The following is a 16,603-nucleotide window of genomic DNA, read 5'->3' on the forward strand; positions in this document are numbered from 1 at the left end:
CGTCGCGCCAAAGCGAATGAGCCCATTTCGCCTACGGCTTAGGCCGCTCTTCTAGTGTGGCTGCTCTGTGTCTGCAGGCAGCGAGGGGCTGCAAGCTTCCTGTGTTCGCACCTATATCACCTGTGCTTCCTTGTCAGAGACAGACTATCGCAAAACATACAACTCACTCCATGAATTGATTGCTACGGCATCTGTTATCAGCAGTCACAACCAGCAACACCAGTAGCAGCCTACTGACGCAAAGAATGGGAACGTGCAGTGGGATTTACGTGAAATCGGCGCAAGGCAGATCTTTCCGACGTAGGCTTGAGAATCTTATGGGAACATTTGTACTGTTTCTAAATTAAGTGTAGGTGTGGGAGGAGGGTGCTTCCTGCGCACGAATAAAAGCACGCTCGCCAATTGTGGATGCTAATCGTTCGCTTGTATCTGCCTACACACCTCTGCCGGTTGGGAATTATTCCACTTGCATGGCAAGGTGCGCATGTAGGTGTGTTAAAAATTCTGGAGGCGCTGGGTATCGATCCCAGGACCTCTCGCACGCTAAGCGAGCGCTCTATCATCTGAGCTACGCCCACCCCCCCGATAACTAGTAGTGCTACATACAGTCATATCAACGTCACAGACCCTTGCACTCCCATTATTCCGCAGACAAACACTACTCTCTATGTATCAGTGAGGGTGTCTTTCAGGTTTCGTGCATTCTGTATCGAATCGTAGTTGGCCACAATGAAAGTGGCACGCATAACGTCGAAAATAGAGTTCAGACACCGCTCTGAGTAAGACGAACGTGTTGTCCACCTCTAGACTTCAATGACGTTAAGCCGTGATACCTAAGACAGATCTGCACTCGATGACACCACGATAACAGCCGGTCCTCACACTTACATCTTGCTCTCCTTATGACAGTATACATCATATCAGTCTGTGACGCTGGTTTTGCAACTTCTTGCGTGCGTTTATGTTCGCCGCGACCAACACTTACCCATACACTGACCACAAAACATGGAGGAGCCGGGGCTTGAACCCGAGACCGTTCACACGCTAAGCGAACGATCTGCCAACTGAGCTACAGCTACACACACGACCAAGCCTGGCTATTCTCCATTCTTTGCGACTCTGATGTGCACGGACACGATGGTTGGTTGGTTTGTAGCGGCGAAGGTACCAGAGTACAAAGGCGCGGACACGTTCATATACACAAGAGTTCCTAGTAGTTTCGATGCTCTGGTATTATGAATGCAAATTCCGTCTGTTTTGAACGTCTTAAATTGAAAGGGCGGTCACAAATTGGTCCATTTCACTCCTTGTCGACAATCACACAGCACCTGAGGTAACAAGCACATCTCGAGCCCCATTGTGCTCTCCATTGTTCATGCCAACTCAGTGCCTCGCTCTTTGCTACTGTGTAAAACTCTTGTCGTCCAACTGAAAAACACTGGGACACAACAAGTTTCCGCGTCTCCATTGCACTGATCGTACTACGAAACGCTCCCCAAACTTGGCAATCACCCATGCAGATGACTTTTCCGACTTTACACGACGCTCACGCAACGCTCACGCTAGTGACAGCCTTATTTACAGTTCGACGTCGCGCCAAAGCGAATGAGCACATTTCGCCTACGGCTTAGGCCGCTCTTCTAGTGTGGCTGCTCTGTGTCTGCAGGCAGCGAGGGGCTGCAAGCTTCCTGTGTTCGCACCTATATCACCTGTGCTTCCTTGTCAGAGACAGACTATCGCAAAACATACAACTCACTCCATGAATTGATTGCTACGGCATCTGTTATCAGCAGTCACAACCAGCAACACCAGTAGCAGCCGACTGACGCAAAGAATGGGAACGTGCAGTGGGATTTACATGAAATCGGCGCAAGGCAGATCTTTCCGACGTAGGCTTGAGAATCTTATGGGAACATTTGTACTGTTTCTAAATTAAGTGTAGGTGTGGGAGGAGGGTGCTTCCTGCGCACGAATAAAAGCACGCTCGCCAATTGTGGATGCTAATCGTTCGCTTGTATCTGCCTACACACCTCTGCCGGTTGGGAATTATTCCACTTGCATGGCAAGGTGCGCGTGTAGGTGTGTTAAAAATTCTGGAGGCGCTGGGTATCGATCCCAGTACCTCCCGCACGCTAAGCGAGCGCTCTACCATCTGAGCTACGCCCACCCCCCCGATAACTTGTAGTGCTACATACAGTCATATCAACGTCACAGACCCTTGCACTCCCATTATTCCGCAGACAAACACTACTCTCTATGTATCAGTGAGGGTGTCTTTCAGGTTTCGTGCATTCTGTATCGAATCGTAGTTGGCCACAATGAAAGTGGCACGCATAACGTCGAAAATAGAGTTCAGACACCGCTCTGAGTAAGACGAACGTGTTGTCCACCTCTAGACTTCAATGACGTTAAGCCGTGATACCTAAGACAGATCCGCACTCGATGACACCACGATAACAGCCGGTCCTCACACTTACATCTTGCTCTCCTTATGACAGTATACATCATATCAGTCTGTGACGCTGGTTTTGCAACTTCTTGCGTGCGTTTATGTTCGCCGCGACCAACACTTACCATGCACTGACCACAAAACATGGAGGAGCCGGGGCTTGAACCCGAGACCGTTCACACGCTAAGCGAACGATCTGCCAACTGAGCTACAGCTACACACACGACCAAGCCTGGCTATTCTCCATTCTTTGCGACTCTGATGTGCACGGACACGATGGTTGGTTGGTTTGTAGCGGCGAAGGTACCAGAATACAAAGGCGCGGACACGTTCATATACACAAGAGTTCCTAGTAGTTTCGATGCTCTGGTATTACGAATGCAAATTCCGTCTGTTTTGAACGTCTTAAATTGAAAGGGCGGTCACAAATTGGTCCATTTCACTCCTTGTCGACAATCACACAGCACCTGAGGTAACAAGCACATCTCGAGCCCCATTGTGCTCTCCATTGTTCATGCCAACTCAGTGCCTCGCTCTTTGCTACTGTGTAAAACTCTTGTCGTCCAACTGAAAAACACTGGGACACAACAAGTTTCCGCGTCTCCATTGCACTGATCGTACTACGAAACGCTCCCCAAACTTGGCAATCACCCATGCAGATGACTGTTCCGACTTTACACGACGCTCACGCAACGCTCACGCTAGTGACAGCCTTATTTACAGTTCGACGTCGCGCCAAAGCGAATGAGCCCATTTCGCCTACGGCTTAGGCCGCTCTTCTAGTGTGGCTGCTCTGTGTCTGCAGGCAGCGAGGGGCTGCAAGCTTCCTGTGTTCGCACCTATATCACCTGTGCTTCCTTGTCAGAGACAGACTATCGCAAAACATACAACTCACTCCATGAATTGATTGCTACGGCATCTGTTATCAGCAGTCACAACCAGCAACACCAGTAGCAGCCTACTGACGCAAAGAATGGGAACGTGCAGTGGGATTTACGTGAAATCGGCGCAAGGCAGATCTTTCCGACGTAGGCTTGAGAATCTTATGGGAACATTTGTACTGTTTCTAAATTAAGTGTAGGTGTGGGAGGAGGGTGCTTCCTGCGCACGAATAAAAGCACGCTCGCCAATTGTGGATGCTAATCGTTCGCTTGTATCTGCCTACACACCTCTGCCGGTTGGGAATTATTCCACTTGCATGGCAAGGTGCGCATGTAGGTGTGTTAAAAATTCTGGAGGCGCTGGGTATAGATCCCAGTACCTCTCGCACGCTAAGCGAGCGCTCTATCATCTGAGCTACGCCCACCCCCCCGATAACTAGTAGTGCTACATACAGTCATATCAACGTCACAGACCCTTGCACTCCCATTATTCCGCAGACAAACACTACTCTCTATGTATCAGTGAGGGTGTCTTTCAGGTTTCGTGCATTCTGTATCGAATCGTAGTTGGCCACAATGAAAGTGGCACGCATAACGTCGAAAATAGAGTTCAGACACCGCTCTGAGTAAGACGAACGTGTTGTCCACCTCTAGACTTCAATGACGTTAAGCCGTGATACCTAAGACAGATCTGCACTCGATGACACCACGATAACAGCCGGTCCTCACACTTACATCTTGCTCTCCTTATGACAGTATACATCATATCAGTCTGTGACGCTGGTTTTGCAACTTCTTGCGTGCGTTTATGTTCGCCGCGACCAACACTTACCATACACTGACCACAAAACATGGAGGAGCCGGGGCTTGAACCCGAGACCGTTCACACGCTAAGCGAACGATCTGCCAACTGAGCTACAGCTACACACACGACCAAGCCTGGCTATTCTCCATTCTTTGCGACTCTGATGTGCACGGACACGATGGTTGGTTGGTTTGTAGCGCCGAAGGTACCAGAATACAAAGGCGCGGACACGTTCATATACACAAGAGTTCCAAGTAGTTTCGATGCTCTGGTATTATGAATGCAAATTCCGTCTGTTTTGAACGTCTTAAATTGAAAGGGCGGTCACAAATTGGTCCATTTCACTCCTTGTCGACAATCACACAGCACCTGAGGTAACAAGCACATCTCGAGCCCCATTGTGCTCTCCATTGTTCATGCCAACTCAGTGCCTCGCTCTTTGCTACTGTGTAAAACTCTTGTCGTCCAACTGAAAAACACTGGGACACAACAAGTTTCCGCGTCTCCATTGCACTGATCGTACTACGAAACGCTCCCCAAACTTGGCAATCACCCATGCAGATGACTGTTCCGACTTTACACGACGCTCACGCAACGCTCACGCTAGTGACAGCCTTATTTACAGTTCGACGTCGCGCCAAAGCGAATGAGCCCATTTCGCCTACGGCTTAGGCCGCTCTTCTAGTGTGGCTGCTCTGTGTCTGCAGGCAGCGAGGGGCTGCAAGCTTCCTGTGTTCGCACCTATATCACCTGTGCTTCCTTGTCAGAGACAGACTATCGCAAAACATACAACTCACTCCATGAATTGATTGCTACGGCATCTGTTATCAGCAGTCACAACCAGCAACACCAGTAGCAGCCTACTGACGCAAAGAATGGGAACGTGCAGTGGGATTTACGTGAAATCGGCGCAAGGCAGATCTTTCCGACGTAGGCTTGAGAATCTTATGGGAACATTTGTACTGTTTCTAAATTAAGTGTAGGTGTGGGAGGAGGGTGCTTCCTGCGCACGAATAAAAGCACGCTCGCCAATTGTGGATGCTAATCGTTCGCTTGTATCTGCCTACACACCTCTGCCGGTTGGGAATTATTCCACTTGCATGGCAAGGTGCGCATGTAGGTGTGTTAAAAATTCTGGAGGCGCTGGGTATAGATCCCAGTACCTCTCGCACGCTAAGCGAGCGCTCTATCATCTGAGCTACGCCCACCCCCCCGATAACTAGTAGTGCTACATACAGTCATATCAACGTCACAGACCCTTGCACTCCCATTATTCCGCAGACAAACACTACTCTCTATGTATCAGTGAGGGTGTCTTTCAGGTTTCGTGCATTCTGTATCGAATCGTAGTTGGCCACAATGAAAGTGGCACGCATAACGTCGAAAATAGAGTTCAGACACCGCTCTGAGTAAGACGAACGTGTTGTCCACCTCTAGACTTCAATGACGTTAAGCCGTGATACCTAAGACAGATCTGCACTCGATGACACCACGATAACAGCCGGTCCTCACACTTACATCTTGCTCTCCTTATGACAGTATACATCATATCAGTCTGTGACGCTGGTTTTGCAACTTCTTGCGTGCGTTTATGTTCGCCGCGACCAACACTTACCATACACTGACCACAAAACATGGAGGAGCCGGGGCTTGAACCCGAGACCGTTCACACGCTAAGCGAACGATCTGCCAACTGAGCTACAGCTACACACACGACCAAGCCTGGCTATTCTCCATTCTTTGCGACTCTGATGTGCACGGACACGATGGTTGGTTGGTTTGTAGCGCCGAAGGTACCAGAATACAAAGGCGCGGACACGTTCATATACACAAGAGTTCCAAGTAGTTTCGATGCTCTGGTATTATGAATGCAAATTCCGTCTGTTTTGAACGTCTTAAATTGAAAGGGCGGTCACAAATTGGTCCATTTCACTCCTTGTCGACAATCACACAGCACCTGAGGTAACAAGCACATCTCGAGCCCCATTGTGCTCTCCATTGTTCATGCCAACTCAGTGCCTCGCTCTTTGCTACTGTGTAAAATTCTTGTCGTCCAACTGAAAAACACTGGGACACAACAAGTTTCCGCGTCTCCATTGCACTGATCGTACTACGAAACGCTCCCCAAACTTGGCAATCACCCATGCAGATGACTTTTCCGACTTTACACGACGCTCACGCAACGCTCACGCTAGTGACAGCCTTATTTACAGTTCGACGTCGCGCCAAAGCGAATGAGCACATTTCGCCTACGGCTTAGGCCGCTCTTCTAGTGTGGCTGCTCTGTGTCTGCAGGCAGCGAGGGGCTGCAAGCTTCCTGTGTTCGCACCTATATCACCTGTGCTTCCTTGTCAGAGACAGACTATCGCAAAACATACAACTCACTCCATGAATTGATTGCTACGGCATCTGTTATCAGCAGTCACAACCAGCAACACCAGTAGCAGCCGACTGACGCAAAGAATGGGAACGTGCAGTGGGATTTACGTGAAATCGGCGCAAGGCAGATCTTTCCGACGTAGGCTTGAGAATCTTATGGGAACATTTGTACTGTTTCTAAATTAAGTGTAGGTGTGGGAGGAGGGTGCTTCCTGCGCACGAATAAAAGCACGCTCGCCAATTGTGGATGCTAATCGTTCGCTTGTATCTGCCTACACACCTCTGCCGGTTGGGAATTATTCCACTTGCATGGCAAGGTGCGCGTGTAGGTGTGTTAAAAATTCTGGAGGCGCTGGGTATCGATCCCAGTACCTCTCGCACGCTAAGCGAGCGCTCTACCATCTGAGCTACGCCCACCCCCCCCCCCCCCCCCGATAACTTGTAGTGCTACATACAGTCATATCAACGTCACAGACCCTTGCACGCCCATTATTCCGCAGACAAACACTACTCCCTATGTATCAGTGAGGGTGTCTTTCAGGTTTCGTGCATTCTGTATCGAATCGTAGTTGGCCACAATGAAAGTGGCACGCATAACGTCGAAAATAGAGTTCAGACACCGCTCTGAGTAAGACGAACGTGTTGTCCACCTCTAGACTTCAATGACGTTAAGCCGTGATACCTAAGACAGATCTGCACACGATGACACCACGATAACAGCCGGTCCTCACACTTACATCTTGCTCTCCTTGAGACAGTATACATCATATCAGTCTGTGACGCTGGTTTTGCAACTTCTTGCGTGCGTTTATGTTCGCCGCGACCAACACTTACCATGCACTGACCACAAAACATGGAGGAGCCGGGGCTTGAACCCGAGACCGTTCACACGCTAAGCGAACGATCTGCCAACTGAGCTACAGCTACACACACGACCAAGCCTGGCTATTCTCCATTCTTTGCGACTCTGATGTGCACGGACACGATGATTGGTTGGTTTGTAGCGGCGAAGGTACCAGAATACAAAGGCGCGGACACGTTCATATACACAAGAGTTCCTAGTAGTTTCGATGCTCTGGTATTACGAATGCAAATTCCGTCTGTTTTGAACGTCTTAAATTGAAAGGGCGGTCACAAATTGGTCCATTTCACTCCTTGTCGACAATCACACAGCACCTGAGGTAACAAGCACATCTCGAGCCCCATTGTGCTCTCCATTGTTCATGCCAACTCAGTGCCTCGCTCTTTGCTACTGTGTAAAACTCTTGTCGTCCAACTGAAAAACACTGGGACACAACAAGTTTCCGCGTCTCCATTGCACTGATCGTACTACGAAACGCTCCCCAAACTTGGCAATCACCCATGCAGATGACTTTTCCGACTTTACACGACGCTCACGCAACGCTCACGCTAGTGACAGCCTTATTTACAGTTCGACGTCGCGCCAAAGCGAATGAGCACATTTCGCCTACGGCTTAGGCCGCTCTTCTAGTGTGGCTGCTCTGTGTCTGCAGGCAGCGAGGGGCTGCAAGCTTCCTGTGTTCGCACCTATATCACCTGTGCTTCCTTGTCAGAGACAGACTATCGCAAAACATACAACTCACTCCATGAATTGATTGCTACGGCATCTGTTATCAGCAGTCACAACCAGCAACACCAGTAGCAGACGACTGACGCAAAGAATGGGAACGTGCAGTGGGATTTACGTGAAATCGGCGCAAGGCAGATCTTTCCGACGTAGGCTTGAGAATCTTATGGGAACATTTGTACTGTTTCTAAATTAAGTGTAGGTGTGGGAGGAGGGTGCTTCCTGCGCACGAATAAAAGCACGCTCGCCAATTGTGGATGCTAATCGTTCGCTTGTATCTGCCTACACACCTCTGCCGGTTGGGAATTATTCCACTTGCATGGCAAGGTGCGCGTGTAGGTGTGTTAAAAATTCTGGAGGCGCTGGGTATCGATCCCAGTACCTCTCGCACGCTAAGCGAGCGCTCTACCATCTGAGCTACGCCCACCCCCCGATAACTTGTAGTGCTACATACAGTCATATCAACGTCACAGACCCTTGCACTCCCATTATTCCGCAGACAAACACTACTCCCTATGTATCAGTGAGGGTGTCTTTCAGGTTTCGTGCATTCTGTATCGAATCGTAGTTGGCCACAATGAAAGTGGCACGCATAACGTCGAAAATAGAGTTAAGACACCGCTCTGAGTAAGACGAACGTGTTGTCCACCTCTAGACTTCAATGACGTTAAGCCGTGATACCTAAGACAGATCTGCACACGATGACACCACGATAACAGCCGGTCCTCACACTTACATCTTGCTCTCCTTGAGACAGTATACATCATATCAGTCTGTGACGCTGGTTTTGCAACTTCTTGCGTGCGTTTATGTTCGCCGCGACCAACACTTACCATGCACTGACCACAAAACATGGAGGAGCCGGGGCTTGAACCCGAGACCGTTCACACGCTAAGCGAACGATCTGCCAACTGAGCTACAGCTACACACACGACCAAGCCTGGCTATTCTCCATTCTTTGCGACTCTGATGTGCACGGACACGATGATTGGTTGGTTTGTAGCGGCGAAGGTACCAGAATACAAAGGCGCGGACACGTTCATATACACAAGAGTTCCTAGTAGTTTCGATGCTCTGGTATTACGAATGCAAATTCCGTCTGTTTTGAACGTCTTAAATTGAAAGGGCGGTCACAAATTGGTCCATTTCACTCCTTGTCGACAATCACACAGCACCTGAGGTAACAAGCACATCTCGAGCCCCATTGTGCTCTCCATTGTTCATGCCAACTCAGTGCCTCGCTCTTTGCTACTGTGTAAAACTCTTGTCGTCCAACTGAAAAACACTGGGACACAACAAGTTTCCGCGTCTCCATTGCACTGATCGTACTACGAAACGCTCCCCAAACTTGGCAATCACCCATGCAGATGACTTTTCCGACTTTACACGACGCTCACGCAACGCTCACGCTAGTGACAGCCTTATTTACAGTTCGACGTCGCGCCAAAGCGAATGAGCACATTTCGCCTACGGCTTAGGCCGCTCTTCTAGTGTGGCTGCTCTGTGTCTGCAGGCAGCGAGGGGCTGCAAGCTTCCTGTGTTCGCACCTATATCACCTGTGCTTCCTTGTCAGAGACAGACTATCGCAAAACATACAACTCACTCCATGAATTGATTGCTACGGCATCTGTTATCAGCAGTCACAACCAGCAACACCAGTAGCAGCCGACTGACGCAAAGAATGGGAACGTGCAGTGGGATTTACGTGAAATCGGCGCAAGGCAGATCTTTCCGACGTAGGCTTGAGAATCTTATGGGAACATTTGTACTGTTTCTAAATTAAGTGTAGGTGTGGGAGGAGGGTGCTTCCTGCGCACGAATAAAAGCACGCTCGCCAATTGTGGATGCTAATCGTTCGCTTGTATCTGCCTACACACCTCTGCCGGTTGGGAATTATTCCACTTGCATGGCAAGGTGCGCGTGTAGGTGTGTTAAAAATTCTGGAGGCGCTGGGTATCGATCCCAGTTCCTCTCGCACGCTAAGCGAGCGCTCTACCATCTGAGCTACGCCCACCCCCCCGATAACTTGTAGTGCTACATACAGTCATATCAACGTCACAGACCCTTGCACTCCCATTATTCCGCAGACAAACACTACTCCCTATGTATCAGTGAGGGTGTCTTTCAGGTTTCGTGCATTCTGTATCGAATCGTAGTTGGCCACAATGAAAGTGGCACGCATAACGTCGAAAATAGAGTTCAGACACCGCTCTGAGTAAGACGAACGTGTTGTCCACCTCTAGACTTCAATGACGTTAAGCCGTGATACCTAAGACAGATCTGCACACGATGACACCACGATAACAGCCGGTCCTCACACTTACATCTTGCTCTCCTTGTGACAGTATACATCATATCAGTCTGTGACGCTGGTTTTGCAACTTCTTGCGTGCGTTTATGTTCGCCGCGACCAACACTTACCATGCACTGACCACAAAACATGGAGGAGCCGGGGCTTGAACCCGAGACCGTTCACACGCTAAGCGAACGATCTGCCAACTGAGCTACAGCTACACACACGACCAAGCCTGGCTATTCTCCATTCTTTGCGACTCTGATGTGCACGGACACGATGATTGGTTGGTTTGTAGCGGCGAAGGTACCAGAATACAAAGGCGCGGACACGTTCATATACACAAGAGTTCCTAGTAGTTTCGATGCTCTGGTATTACGAATGCAAATTCCGTCTGTTTTGAACGTCTTAAATTGAAAGGGCGGTCACAAATTGGTCCATTTCACTCCTTGTCGACAATCACACAGCACCTGAGGTAACAAGCACATCTCGAGCCCCATTGTGCTCTCCATTGTTCATGCCAACTCAGTGCCTCGCTCTTTGCTACTGTGTAAAACTCTTGTCGTCCAACTGAAAAACACTGGGACACAACAAGTTTCCGCGTCTCCATTGCACTGATCGTACTACGAAACGCTCCCCAAACTTGGCAATCACCCATGCAGATGACTTTTCCGACTTTACACGACGCTCACGCAACGCTCACGCTAGTGACAGCCTTATTTACAGTTCGACGTCGCGCCAAAGCGAATGAGCACATTTCGCCTACGGCTTAGGCCGCTCTTCTAGTGTGGCTGCTCTGTGTCTGCAGGCAGCGAGGGGCTGCAAGCTTCCTGTGTTCGCACCTATATCACCTGTGCTTCCTTGTCAGAGACAGACTATCGCAAAACATACAACTCACTCCATGAATTGATTGCTACGGCATCTGTTATCAGCAGTCACAACCAGCAACACCAGTAGCAGCCGACTGACGCAAAGAATGGGAACGTGCAGTGGGATTTACGTGAAATCGGCGCAAGGCAGATCTTTCCGACGTAGGCTTGAGAATCTTATGGGAACATTTGTACTGTTTCTAAATTAAGTGTAGGTGTGGGAGGAGGGTGCTTCCTGCGCACGAATAAAAGCACGCTCGCCAATTGTGGATGCTAATCGTTCGCTTGTATCTGCCTACACACCTCTGCCGGTTGGGAATTATTCCACTTGCATGGCAAGGTGCGCGTGTAGGTGTGTTAAAAATTCTGGAGGCGCTGGGTATCGATCCCAGTTCCTCTCGCACGCTAAGCGAGCGCTCTACCATCTGAGCTACGCCCACCCCCCCGATAACTTGTAGTGCTACATACAGTCATATCAACGTCACAGACCCTTGCACTCCCATTATTCCGCAGACAAACACTACTCCCTATGTATCAGTGAGGGTGTCTTTCAGGTTTCGTGCATTCTGTATCGAATCGTAGTTGGCCACAATGAAAGTGGCACGCATAACGTCGAAAATAGAGTTCAGACACCGCTCTGAGTAAGACGAACGTGTTGTCCACCTCTAGACTTCAATGACGTTAAGCCGTGATACCTAAGACAGATCTGCACACGATGACACCACGATAACAGCCGGTCCTCACACTTACATCTTGCTCTCCTTGTGACAGTATACATCATATCAGTCTGTGACGCTGGTTTTGCAACTTCACACTAGATCGCGTGTTCGCCGCGACCAACACTTACCATGCACTGACCACAAAACATGGAGGAGCCGGGGCTTGAACCCGAGACCGTTCACACGCTAAGCGAACGATCTGCCAACTGAGCTACAGCTACACACACGACCAAGCCTGGCTATTCTCCATTCTTTGCGACTCTGATGTGCACGGACACGATGATTGGTTGGTTTGTAGCGGCGAAGGTACCAGAATACAAAGGCGCGGACACGTTCATATACACAAGAGTTCCTAGTAGTTTCGATGCTCTGGTATTACGAATGCAAATTCCGTCTGTTTTGAACGTCTTAAATTGAAAGGGCGGTCACAAATTGGTCCATTTCACTCCTTGTCGACAATCACACAGCACCTGAGGTAACAAGCACATCTCGAGCCCCATTGTGCTCTCCATTGTTCATGCCAACTCAGTGCCTCGCTCTTTGCTACTGTGTAAAACTCTTGTCGTCCAACTGAAAAACACTGGGACACAACAAGTTTCCGCGTCTCCATTGCACTGATCGTACTACGAAACGCTCCCCAAACTTGGCAATCACCCATGCAGATGACTTTTCCGACTTTACACGACGCTCACGCAACGCTCACGCTAGTGACAGCCTTATTTACAGTTCGACGTCGCGCCAAAGCGAATGAGCACATTTCGCCTACGGCTTAGGCCGCTCTTCTAGTGTGGCTGCTCTGTGTCTGCAGGCAGCGAGGGGCTGCAAGCTTCCTGTGTTCGCACCTATATCACCTGTGCTTCCTTGTCAGAGACAGACTATCGCAAAACATACAACTCACTCCATGAATTGATTGCTACGGCATCTGTTATCAGCAGTCACAACCAGCAACACCAGTAGCAGCCGACTGACGCAAAGAATGGGAACGTGCAGTGGGATTTACGTGAAATCGGCGCAAGGCAGATCTTTCCGACGTAGGCTTGAGAATCTTATGGGAACATTTGTACTGTTTCTAAATTAGTGTAGGTGTGGGAGGAGGGTGCTTCCTGCGCACGAATAAAAGCACGCTCGCCAATTGTGGATGCTAATCGTTCGCTTGTATCTGCCTACACACCTCTGCCGGTTGGGAATTATTCCACTTGCATGGCAAGGTGCGCGTGTAGGTGTGTTAAAAATTCTGGAGGCGCTGGGTATCGATCCCAGTTCCTCTCGCACGCTAAGCGAGCGCTCTACCATCTGAGCTACGCCCACCCCCCCGATAACTTGTAGTGCTACATACAGTCATATCAACGTCACAGACCCTTGCACTCCCATTATTCCGCAGACAAACACTACTCCCTATGTATCAGTGAGGGTGTCTTTCAGGTTTCGTGCATTCTGTATCGAATCGTAGTTGGCCACAATGAAAGTGGCACGCATAACGTCGAAAATAGAGTTCAGACACCGCTCTGAGTAAGACGACGTGTTGTCCACCTCTAGACTTCAATGACGTTAAGCCGTGATACCTAAGACAGATCTGCACACGATGACACCACGATAAACAGCCGGTCCTCACACTTACATCTTGCTCTCCTTGTGACAGTATACATCATATCAGTCTGTGACGCTGGTTTTGCAACTTCTTGCGTGCGTTTATGTTCGCCGCGACCAACACTTACCATGCACTGACCACAAAACATGGAGGAGCCGGGGCTTGAACCCGAGACCGTTCACACGCTAAGCGAACGATCTGCCAACTGAGCTACAGCTACACACACGACCAAGCCTGGCTATTCTCCATTCTTTGCGACTCTGATGTGCACGGACACGATGATTGGTTGGTTTTGTAGCGGCGAAGGTACCAGAATACAAAGGCGCGGACACGTTCATATACACAAGAGTTCCTAGTAGTTTCGATGCTCTGGTATTACGAATGCAAATTCCGTCTGTTTTGAACGTCTTAAATTGAAAGGGCGGTCACAAATTGGTCCATTTCACTCCTTGTCGACAATCACACAGCACCTGAGGTAACAAGCACATCTCGAGCCCCATTGTGCTCTCCATTGTTCATGCCAACTCAGTGCCTCGCTCTTTGCTACTGTGTAAAACTCTTGTCGTCCAACTGAAAAACACTGGGACACAACAAGTTTCCGCGTCTCCATTGCACTGATCGTACTACGAAACGCTCCCCAAACTTGGCAATCACCCATGCAGATGACTTTTCCGACTTTACACGACGCTCACGCAACGCTCACGCTAGTGACAGCCTTATTTACAGTTCGACGTCGCGCCAAAGCGAATGAGCACATTTCGCCTACGGCTTAGGCCGCTCTTCTAGTGTGGCTGCTCTGTGTCTGCAGGCAGCGAGGGGCTGCAAGCTTCCTGTGTTCGCACCTATATCACCTGTGCTTCCTTGTCAGAGACAGACTATCGCAAAACATACAACTCACTCCATGAATTGATTGCTACGGCATCTGTTATCAGCAGTCACAACCAGCAACACCAGTAGCAGCCGACTGACGCAAAGAATGGGAACGTGCAGTGGGATTTACGTGAAATCGGCGCAAGGCAGATCTTTCCGACGTAGGCTTGAGAATCTTATGGGAACATTTGTACTGTTTCTAAATTAAGTGTAGGTGTGGGAGGAGGGTGCTTCCTGCGCACGAATAAAAGCACGCTCGCCAATTGTGGATGCTAATCGTTCGCTTGTATCTGCCTACACACCTCTGCCGGTTGGGAATTATTCCACTTGCATGGCAAGGTGCGCGTGTAGGTGTGTTAAAAATTCTGGAGGCGCTGGGTATCGATCCCAGTTCCTCTCGCACGCTAAGCGAGCGCTCTACCATCTGAGCTACGCCCACCCCCCCGATAACTTGTAGTGCTACATACAGTCATATCAACGTCACAGACCCTTGCACTCCCATTATTCCGCAGACAAACACTACTCCCTATGTATCAGTGAGGGTGTCTTTCAGGTTTCGTGCATTCTGTATCGAATCGTAGTTGGCCACAATGAAAGTGGCACGCATAACGTCGAAAATAGAGTTCAGACACCGCTCTGAGTAAGACGAACGTGTTGTCCACCTCTAGACTTCAATGACGTTAAGCCGTGATACCTAAGACAGATCTGCACACGATGACACCACGATAACAGCCGGTCCTCACACTTACATCTTGCTCTCCTTGTGACAGTATACATCATATCAGTCTGTGACGCTGGTTTTGCAACTTCTTGCGTGCGTTTATGTTCGCCGCGACCAACACTTACCATGCACTGACCACAAAACATGGAGGAGCCGGGGCTTGAACCCGAGACCGTTCACACGCTAAGCGAACGATCTGCCAACTGAGCTACAGCTACACACACGACCAAGCCTGGCTATTCTCCATTCTTTGCGACTCTGATGTGCACGGACACGATGATTGGTTGGTTTGTAGCGGCGAAGGTACCAGAATACAAAGGCGCGGACACGTTCATATACACAAGAGTTCCTAGTAGTTTCGATGCTCTGGTATTACGAATGCAAATTCCGTCTGTTTTGAACGTCTTAAATTGAAAGGGCGGTCACAAATTGGTCCATTTCACTCCTTGTCGACAATCACACAGCACCTGAGGTAACAAGCACATCTCGAGCCCCATTGTGCTCTCCATTGTTCATGCCAACTCAGTGCCTCGCTCTTTGCTACTGTGTAAAACTCTTGTCGTCCAACTGAAAAACACTGGGACACAACAAGTTTCCGCGTCTCCATTGCACTGATCGTACTACGAAACGCTCCCCAAACTTGGCAATCACCCATGCAGATGACTTTTCCGACTTTACACGACGCTCACGCAACGCTCACGCTAGTGACAGCCTTATTTACAGTTCGACGTCGCGCCAAAGCGAATGAGCACATTTCGCCTACGGCTTAGGCCGCTCTTCTAGTGTGGCTGCTCTGTGTCTGCAGGCAGCGAGGGGCTGCAAGCTTCCTGTGTTCGCACCTATATCACCTGTGCTTCCTTGTCAGAGACAGACTATCGCAAAACATACAACTCACTCCATGAATTGATTGCTACGGCATCTGTTATCAGCAGTCACAACCAGCAACACCAGTAGCAGCCGACTGACGCAAAGAATGGGAACGTGCAGTGGGATTTACGTGAAATCGGCGCAAGGCAGATCTTTCCGACGTAGGCTTGAGAATCTTATGGGAACATTTGTACTGTTTCTAAATTAAGTGTAGGTGTGGGAGGAGGGTGCTTCCTGCGCACGAATAAAAGCACGCTCGCCAATTGTGGATGCTAATCGTTCGCTTGTATCTGCCTACACACCTCTGCCGGTTGGGAATTATTCCACTTGCATGGCAAGGTGCGCGTGTAGGTGTGTTAAAAATTCTGGAGGCGCTGGGTATCGATCCCAGTTCCTCTCGCACGCTAAGCGAGCGCTCTACCATCTGAGCTACGCCCACCCCCCCGATAACTTGTAGTGCTACATACAGTCATATCAACGTCACAGACCCTTGCACTCCCATTATTCCGCAGACAAACACTACTCCCTATGTATCAGTGAGGGTGTCTTTCAGGTTTCGTGCATTCTGTATCGA

At 49.5% G+C, this 16,603-nt stretch overlaps 8 non-coding genes across 8 annotated transcripts; all 8 read right to left on the reverse strand.

Annotated features, from left to right (window-relative positions):
* Positions 1-505: 505 nt before the first annotated feature.
* On the reverse strand, positions 506-579 carry Trnaa-agc (transfer RNA alanine (anticodon AGC)). Its single transcript has one exon. It is a non-coding gene; the product is annotated as a tRNA-Ala (tRNA).
* A 6,279-nt stretch (positions 580-6,858) lies between these two features.
* Positions 6,859-6,932, reverse strand: Trnaa-agc (transfer RNA alanine (anticodon AGC)). The gene has a single exon. It is a non-coding gene; the product is annotated as a tRNA-Ala (tRNA).
* A 1,524-nt stretch (positions 6,933-8,456) lies between these two features.
* On the reverse strand, positions 8,457-8,530 carry Trnaa-agc (transfer RNA alanine (anticodon AGC)). The gene has a single exon. It is a non-coding gene; the product is annotated as a tRNA-Ala (tRNA).
* A 1,513-nt stretch (positions 8,531-10,043) lies between these two features.
* Positions 10,044-10,117, reverse strand: Trnaa-agc (transfer RNA alanine (anticodon AGC)). The gene has a single exon. It is a non-coding gene; the product is annotated as a tRNA-Ala (tRNA).
* Positions 10,118-11,631: 1,514 nt separating this feature from the next.
* On the reverse strand, positions 11,632-11,705 carry Trnaa-agc (transfer RNA alanine (anticodon AGC)). The gene has a single exon. It is a non-coding gene; the product is annotated as a tRNA-Ala (tRNA).
* A 1,513-nt stretch (positions 11,706-13,218) lies between these two features.
* Trnaa-agc (transfer RNA alanine (anticodon AGC)) lies at positions 13,219-13,292 on the reverse strand. Its single transcript has one exon. It is a non-coding gene; the product is annotated as a tRNA-Ala (tRNA).
* Positions 13,293-14,807: 1,515 nt separating this feature from the next.
* Positions 14,808-14,881, reverse strand: Trnaa-agc (transfer RNA alanine (anticodon AGC)). Its single transcript has one exon. It is a non-coding gene; the product is annotated as a tRNA-Ala (tRNA).
* Positions 14,882-16,395: 1,514 nt separating this feature from the next.
* Trnaa-agc (transfer RNA alanine (anticodon AGC)) lies at positions 16,396-16,469 on the reverse strand. Its single transcript has one exon. It is a non-coding gene; the product is annotated as a tRNA-Ala (tRNA).
* Between the last annotated feature and the right edge of the window lie 134 nt (positions 16,470-16,603).

This window comes from Schistocerca gregaria, chromosome 11 (genome assembly GCF_023897955.1).
Source record: "Schistocerca gregaria isolate iqSchGreg1 chromosome 11, iqSchGreg1.2, whole genome shotgun sequence".
NCBI lineage: Eukaryota > Metazoa > Arthropoda > Insecta > Orthoptera > Acrididae > Schistocerca > Schistocerca gregaria.